Below are 8,687 nucleotides of genomic sequence, written 5' to 3' on the forward strand. Positions count from 1 at the left end.
CCTATGTTCTTTGCAACATTATTTACAGGAGCCAAGATATCGAAGCAACCTGTGTTCCTCAATAGATAAATTGATAAAGAAGATATAGTACATACATACAATGGGATATTACTCAGTAATCAAAAGAATGAAATCATGCCATGTATAACAACATGGATGGACCAGAGGGTATTATGTTAAGTTAGATAAGTCAGAGAAAGGCAAAAGCAATATAATTCACTTATATGTGGAATCTTAAAGAAATAAACAAACAAACAAAAGAGAAACAAACATATAGAAACAGAGAACAAATTTATAGTCACCAAATACAAGAAAATTAAGGGGGAGGGGAATTGAAAAAGATGAAAGAGATTAAAAAGTACAACTTGCCAATTATAAAAAAATAGTCATAGGAATGTAAAGTACAGCACAGGAAATATAGTCAATGATATTATAATAACAATATATGGTGTCTGTTGGGTACTACACTTATCAGAGTGATCACTTTGTAAGATGTATAAATGTCTAATCACTAGTTTGTACACCTGAAACTAATACTGTATGTCAACTGCAATTAAAAAATAAGTTTTAAAAAGACTGTGAGAATAAATATATCTTCACTATTTTAAAATCAAGTTTTTAAAAATATTACCACAAATAAGTTTCTGCTATTTCCTTTCACACACACACACACACAAACACAAACACACAACACAACACACACACATACAAACACAAAGCCAATCTAAGTATGAAACTATCAGAAAACATCCACATACATTTGATCTTCTAGAACACTTACTCAAGGAAATCCTAGCAAAATATTTTCATAACCAATACTGCTAAAAAAAATAATAAAATCTTTTAATAAGTCATTTTAATGAGATAACACATTTTCTTTTTTTATTATTTATTTATTATTTTTTTTTTTATGAGTATATGTGAGCTTTGGGTAACCACTTCTGGAGATTTTTTTTCTTCCAACTATCCATTAACCAATTAAGATGCTGAATTGTAGAATAATGTCTGTGTAGAGTTAAAAAAAAAGCATATAAAAGAAAAACTAGTACAATATTGGCTGCCATTCCAGTCCTTGTTCTGGTGCCAGATAATGCAGACTTTCTCGGTATGAATCCTGTGCGAGTCTGACCCACCGCCAGTTTTCCTCTATCATTTTAAATGAAAACATTCTTACTTGCCGTGTGTTTCTTACCAGCGACAATCTGCCCACCATCTATAAACATCTACGTTAGACTCCACTGCAGATTTTTCCAGCCATTGTTGTACCACAGGAGGTGCCAAGAAAATCTCTGCTCATCACCTCAAATAAAGAGACCTGGGAATGACGGGGCCTGGGATGGAAATGCAATTCATAAGAAGTTTTTGGAGAAACATGGCAGAGTGAGAGACATCCCCAGATCTCTCTCCTTGAAATAACAATAAGCTGAACATCTAAAACTCAACAGAAAACACACAGACTGCACACCAGCACACCTGAGCATGGGATCTGTGCATAAGAGCTACCATAGGTCAGAATCCCAGGTGTCGGGCAGTGGACTGAGAAATAACGAAGTTGCCTCTCACAGCTTCTGGAACTCCTCTGAGGAAGAAAGAAAGGGGAGAAGGAGTGGCAAATTCTCTGATCAGCCCTGTCTAAGAAAACTGTGAGCTCCCTGCAGATGGTGGCAGGGCCCAGTCATCAGGGCAGAAGGCAGAGAAACAGGATGGCAGAGAAACAACAGCTGGTTTTTACCAGCTGCAGTTGCAAAACTGAGGCTGAGCCGCAGCCCCCAGCTACCAACGGAAAGGGCCCCTCACCCCATACCCTTTGACCGATCATCGTGGAGCCTAGCAGAATCTGAGCAAACACTACCAAAACTGTTGCTAACACTGACAGGGACTGAGACTGAGGGTAGCAAGGATGATTACATATCTACAAGAAAATAAGAAGGTATTATTAAGGCTTAATATAAAGCAGGGATCCAAGAGGTTTAGACACACCAACTGGAAAGCAAAAGAAAAGCACCTTTTTTTTTTTTTTTTTGCAACAAGCTAAAGAGAGACCTTTACATAATAAATTTTCTTTCTAGAATAAAATGAGAACACACTTCCATTAATGCCCAGGCAGAGAAATACTCCATTAAACATCATCAACAACCAAGAGGATAAGGCATCTCAGAAAGAAAGAAAAATCTCCAGAAAATAAGCTTACAGACAAAGAAATATGTGACTTAAATGATAGAATTCAGGATGATACTTCTGAAAAGCTCAGTGAGATTCGAAACGAGTCACAACGACAATTTCAGGAATTGAAAAAACAACTAGATGAGCAGAGTAAGGAGATTGAAACCCTCAAAAAGAATCAAATAGAACTTCGGGAGATAAAAAGCACACTACAAGAGTTGAAAAATGAAAGAACAAGCTTGCAAAATAGGTCCTTTCCAAATGGAGGAAAGGATCAGTGATATCAAAGACAGAAATCTAGAAATAAATCAGAAGAGAGAAACTGAAGAATGAAAAATCATAAAAGATAAATACAAGAACTAGCTGATACCATAAGGAGAGGAAACATTAAAATAATAAGCATTATTGAAAAAGAGGAAAAGGAGCAGAGATTAGAAAGAATTTTCAGACAAATACGATAATTTCTCAAATCTAAGAAATGAACTGGAGCTAGAAATTCAAGAAAATAGAACAGCCAATTACCTCAACCCAAAAGGCCTTCACCAAGACACATTGTATTAAAATTATCAAAAATCAACAACAAAGACAAAATTCTCAGGGCAGCCTGAGAGAAAAATTGGTAACTTATAAAGTAAAACCCATTAGATTATCCTCGGACTTTTCAGCACTGACCTTATAAGCTAGAAAGGGAGGGAATCAAATATTCAAACTATTAAGTGAAAGAAACTACCAACCTAGAATAATGTATCCAGCTGAGCTCTTCTTTAGATATAAAGGAGAAATTAAGAACTTTCCAGACGTACAAAAAATGAAGGGAATGCTCCACTACAAGGCCTGCACTACAGGAAATTATGAAAGGGGTCAGCTCACTTAAAACAAAATGACAAAAAACAAAAACAAAAACACATAATAAGGAGTAAAGTGACTATCAGGCAAAAAGAATCAGAGGAGTGCAATCCTTACTAAGAACAGGGAATTAAAAGCTTTAATAATAAGAGAATTGCTATAGCAAGATAGTAATGAACATTCAGTGTGCATAGGGACAAATTGAGACAAGAATGACTGAAGAGGGGAGGATTCAAAGATCCAAATTCGGAAAGGGGAAGGGAGATAAGGCATACACAGAAGAAAATGCATGACTGTATGTATATAACTATCCTTTTCATATTCATAACGGTAACCCCACACCAAAGATTCAGAGCTGAAGTATATAACATAAAAAAAGAAGAACCAAAGTCAAAACACACAAATGCCAACCAAAATAAAGAAAATAGAAACACAAGGGCAAGGAAGTAATGGAAACAACGAGCTACCAGAAAGCAAAAGATAAAATGTCTAAAAGAAGACCTCATATTTCAATAATCACCCTAAATGTAAATGGACTGAACTCATCAATAAAAAGACATAGAGTTGCAAAATAGATCAAAAAAAACAAAACTCAACCATATGCTGTCTCCAAGAGGCATATTTCAGCTCCAAAGACATATGTAGACTCAAAGTGAAAGGGTGGAAAATGATATTTCAAGCAAATGCAATGCAGAGAAAAGTGGGAGTAGAGGTACTTATATCAGATGAAATAGACTTCGAAATATAAAATGTAAAGAAAGATACTGAGGGACACATCATAATGATAAAAGGAATCATGCACCAAGAACACAAAACTTTTTAATATCCATGCCTCCAATCAGGGAGCCCCAAAATATGTAAAGCAATTAGTAACAGAACTAAAGGAAAAAAAAAAACACTATTGTAGTAGGGGACCTATATACCCCACTGTTGGATATGGACAGATCATCCAAACAGAAAATCAATAAAAAAATAAAATAACATCCTTAAATGACACATTAAACCAACTGGACATAATTGGCATATAAAAAGCCATCCATCCCAAAACAACTGCTTACACATTCTTCTCTAGTGCACATGGAACATTCTCAAGAATCGACCACATACTGGGACACAGAGATAGCCTCAACAAATATAAGATGGTTGGAATCATCCAACCATATTCTCTCATCATAATGCTTTGAAATTAGAGATCAACTGCAAAAAGAAAATTGGAAGAATCACAATATATGGAGGTTAAACAACATGCTACTGAAGAATAAATGGGTCAGAGAAGAAATAAAAATAGAGATCAAGAGATACATAGAAACAAATGATAATGATAATATAACCATCAAAACATTTGGAACATGGCAAAAGTGATCATAAAAGGAAAGTGCATATCATTTCAGGCCTATCTCTATAAACAAGAATGAGCTCAAATAAACATTGTAATGCCTCATCTTAAAAATAAACCTAGAAAAGTAAAAACAAATGAAGCCTAAAGTCAGCAGAAGGAAAGAAATCGTCAAAATTAGAGCCAAAATAAATGAAATTAAAATAAACAAACAAAAATAAGCAATAGAAAAAATAAATGCAACAAAGAGCTGGTTCTCTGAGAAGGATAATAAAATACACAAAACCCTGGCTAAACTCACTAAAGAAAAAAGAGAAATACACAAATAAACAAAATCACAGATGAAAGAGGGAATATGATGTCTGACACACAGAAATACAAAGGATCATACAAGAATACTATGAAAAAGTTATAACACCAAATTTAATAACCTAGAAGAAATGGACCAGTACTTAGAAAAATACAATCTTCCTGGACTGAATCAAGAAAAACTGGAAAATTTAAATAGACCAATCAGCAGTATGGAAATTGAAACAATTATCAAAAACCTACCAAAACATGAAAATCCAGGACTATCTGGCTTCACCAGTGAATTTTACCAAACATTCAAAGAAGATTTAATACCTAGTCCCCTCAAACGCTTTCAAAAAAGTCAAAGAGGAGGCAATATTTCCCAACTCATTTTATGAGGCCGATACACCCTGATACCAAAGCCTAGTAAAGATAACATTAAAAAAAAAAACTACAGACCAATATCTCTCATGAACACAGATGCAAAAATCTTAAATAAGATACTAGCAAACCGAATACGGCAACATATAAAAAGATTATACACCATGATCAAGTAGGCTTCATCCCAGGGGCATAGGGATGGCTCGACATATGCAAATCGATTAATGTGATACATCACATAAATACATTTTTAAAAAATCATATGATCATATCAATAAATGCAGAAAAAGTCTTTGACAAGATACAACATTCCTTTATGATCAAAACACTTAACAAAATCGGTATAGAAGGAAAGTACCTTAACATAATAAAGGCCATATATGACAAACCTTCAGCCAACATTATACTTAATGGTAAAAAACTAAAAGCCTTCCTCCTAAGATCAGGAACAAGGCAAGGCTGTCCACTATCTGCACTGTTATTCGATATAACATTGGAGGTCTTAGTGAGTGCAATCAAATAAGAGAAAAATGTAAAAGACATTCAATTAGGAAATGAAGAAGTCAAACTGTCACTATTTGCAGAGGACATGATTCTCTATATAGAAAACCCTAAAGACTCCACAAGAACACTCCTAGAAAAAATAAGGAATACAGTACATTTTCTGGATACAAAATCAATGTTCAAAAATCCATAGAGTTACTATACTCTAATAATGAAGTGTCAGAAAAAGAAGTGGAAAAAATAATTCCTTTTGCAATTGCAATAAAAATAATAAAATACCTAGGAATAAATTTAACAAAACATGTGAAGGACCTATATAATAAAAACTATAAGATCCTATTAAAATAAATCGAAGAAGGTACAAAGTCATAGAAAGATATTCTGCGTTCTTGGATTGGAAGAATCAACATAGTTAAAATGACCATATTACCTAAAGCATTATACAGATTTAATGCAACCTCTATCAAAATCTCATCTTTTTTTTTTTTTTAATAGAACAAAATATTATCAGTTTTGTATGGAAGCACAAAAAAAAACATGAATTGCCAAAGGCATCTTTAGAAAAAAGAACGAGGATGGAAGCATCACTCTGCCCGACTTAAATTATACTATAAAGCGACAGTAATCAAAACGGCATGGTACGGGCAGAAAAACAGTCAGAGGGACCAGTGGAACAGAATCAAGAGTCCAGAAGTAAACCCTTATTTATATGGGCAAATAATTTTTGACCAAAAAGACAAAAACGTACAGTAGAGAAGGGAAAGCCTCTTCAGTAAATGTTTTTGGGAAAACTGGAAAGACACCTGCTAAAGAACAAAACTAGACTATTGTCTATCACACATAAAAATTAACTCAAAATGAATTAAAGACCTGAATATAAGACCTGAAACAATAAAATACATTGAAGTAAACAAAGAAACTAAACTCAAGGACCTTGGACTTAAAGAAAATTTTATGAATTTGACCTCAAAGGCAAGGGAAATAAAAGCTAAAATAAATGAATGGGACTATGTCAAACTAAAAAATTTCTGCACAGCAAAAGAAGCTATCAACAAGGTAAAGAGACAACCATCTGAATGGGAAAATATATTTGCAAGCAACACCTCCGATAAGAGTCTAATATCCAAAATTTACAACAAACTCATACATCTCAATGACAACAACAAAAAAAAACACCTAATGATCCAATCAAAAAATGGACAGAGGACCTGAACAGACACTTCTCCATAGATAAAATATAAATGGCCAACAGATATTTAAAAAGATGCTCCGCATCACTAGCTATTAGGAAAATGCAAATCAAAACCACAATGAGATACCATCTCACACCTGTTGGAATTGCTATAATCAACAGGACCAGTAATAACAAATGTTGGAGAAGATACGGAGGTAAAGGAACCCTCATACACTACTGGTGAGACTGCAATTTGGTACAGCCACTATGGAAAACAGTATGGAGGTTCCTCAAAAAACTAAGAATTGATCTACCATATTATTCAGCAATCCCACTACTGGATATTTACTCCAAAGACTTGAAAACCGATATCTGAAAAGATATTTGCACACCGATGTTCATAGCAGCATTATTCACAGTGGCCAGGACATGAAAGCACCCGAAATGTGCTACGATAGATGATTGGCTTAAGAAACGGTGGTGCATATATACAGTGGAATATCACTCAGCCATAAGAAGAGATGAAATACTGCCATTTATGACAACATGAATGGACCCCAAGATAATAATGCTAAGCGAAATAAGCCAGACAAAAAAAGTTGAAAATCACATGATATCACTTAAATGTGGGATATAAATCTAAAAGCAATAAACGAACAGGACTAACAAGCAGAGTTTCATGGATATTGACAATAGACTAGTGGTTACTAGAGGGTAGGGGGAAGGAGGATAGGTAGACGGGGTAAAGGAGTCAAATATGTAGTGACAGAAAAAAATCTAACAATGGGAAGTGAACTCACAATGTAAATATATATATGCTTTACTGTTAAAGTGTACAGCTGAAACTTATTGGATTTCGTTAACCAATGTCACTATAAAAAAAAAGTAAATTAATTAATTAAAAAAATAAAAATAAATTTAAAAAAAGAAAGAAAAAGTAAATGCCTTAGTGGTTTATTAGCTAAATTTTCTGCTCTTTGTTACATGGGTACATAATTCTCATTAAATGTAATGAGTTATAAAAGTGCTATTGTGTTGCATTTGAAGCTTATGTTGTATTATTTTCTATGTTGGACATACCATCTTCAGTATTAATAGGCTAGATACTGCCTGAGTAAGAGCTAGCAGAACTGGACTTTTTATTATATGTATACTGTGCTACAAATTTTATGTGTCATAGCAGTCAGAGCAATTTTTAACAGATACACAGTCACTTGAATATTTAGACAATTTTTTTTTTATCATAAGCATTTAGGATAAAATAAATGTACTGCTTATAAAGTAAATCATGCCTCTTAAACAATTAAAAGTGCTAAAATATTTCACTCAGCTATGGATAGAGTAAAAACTTGTTAAAAGTAAGTATTAGATATATTTGATATTCAGCTTACATATGCATAGGTGTAACGAAGAAAATAGAACCTCACTTTAAATTTCGAATGCTCTTTTTTAAGTTAAATTCTGTATTTCCTTAAGTGAAAATCAATGCACAATGCTTGCCAAAGTAAAACAGGAGATAGAAAGGAAGGAAGGTGAGAGACAGGGAGGGAGGAGAAGAAAGAAAAAAATAGGAGACAAAAGAAATCAGACCTTAATTCTAACAGTTAGTTGATGTCCCATGAAGGAACAATATATTCAAACATTCAGGATATTTAGACTTTCCTCAAAATTAATGGTGTATTTTATCCATATATGATTATTAAGAAAACAAGTATTTGCATTTTTATTGCTATAATAGATCTTCATATATAAAACATTTAAAAAATTTCCAAGGCTTTTTTTTTTTCATTTAAAAAAATTATTCATTCAAGAAAGCAAGTGTTAGTTTGAGAATAGCTTAATCTTTAATTATTTTCTCTATAATCAGGTTTTAATTCTTGAAATGCTCTGGTATTTTTTTTAAACACCTACCAACATGTACTGTTAGACTGCCAGCCTCACTAACAAAATATTTATGGCAAAATGTTACTACTATCACATTTTTTGCACAAG

The sequence above is a fragment of the Pteropus alecto genome, unplaced genomic scaffold (genome assembly GCF_000325575.1).
Source record: "Pteropus alecto unplaced genomic scaffold, ASM32557v1 scaffold239, whole genome shotgun sequence".
NCBI classification, from domain to species: Eukaryota; Metazoa; Chordata; class Mammalia; order Chiroptera; family Pteropodidae; genus Pteropus; species Pteropus alecto.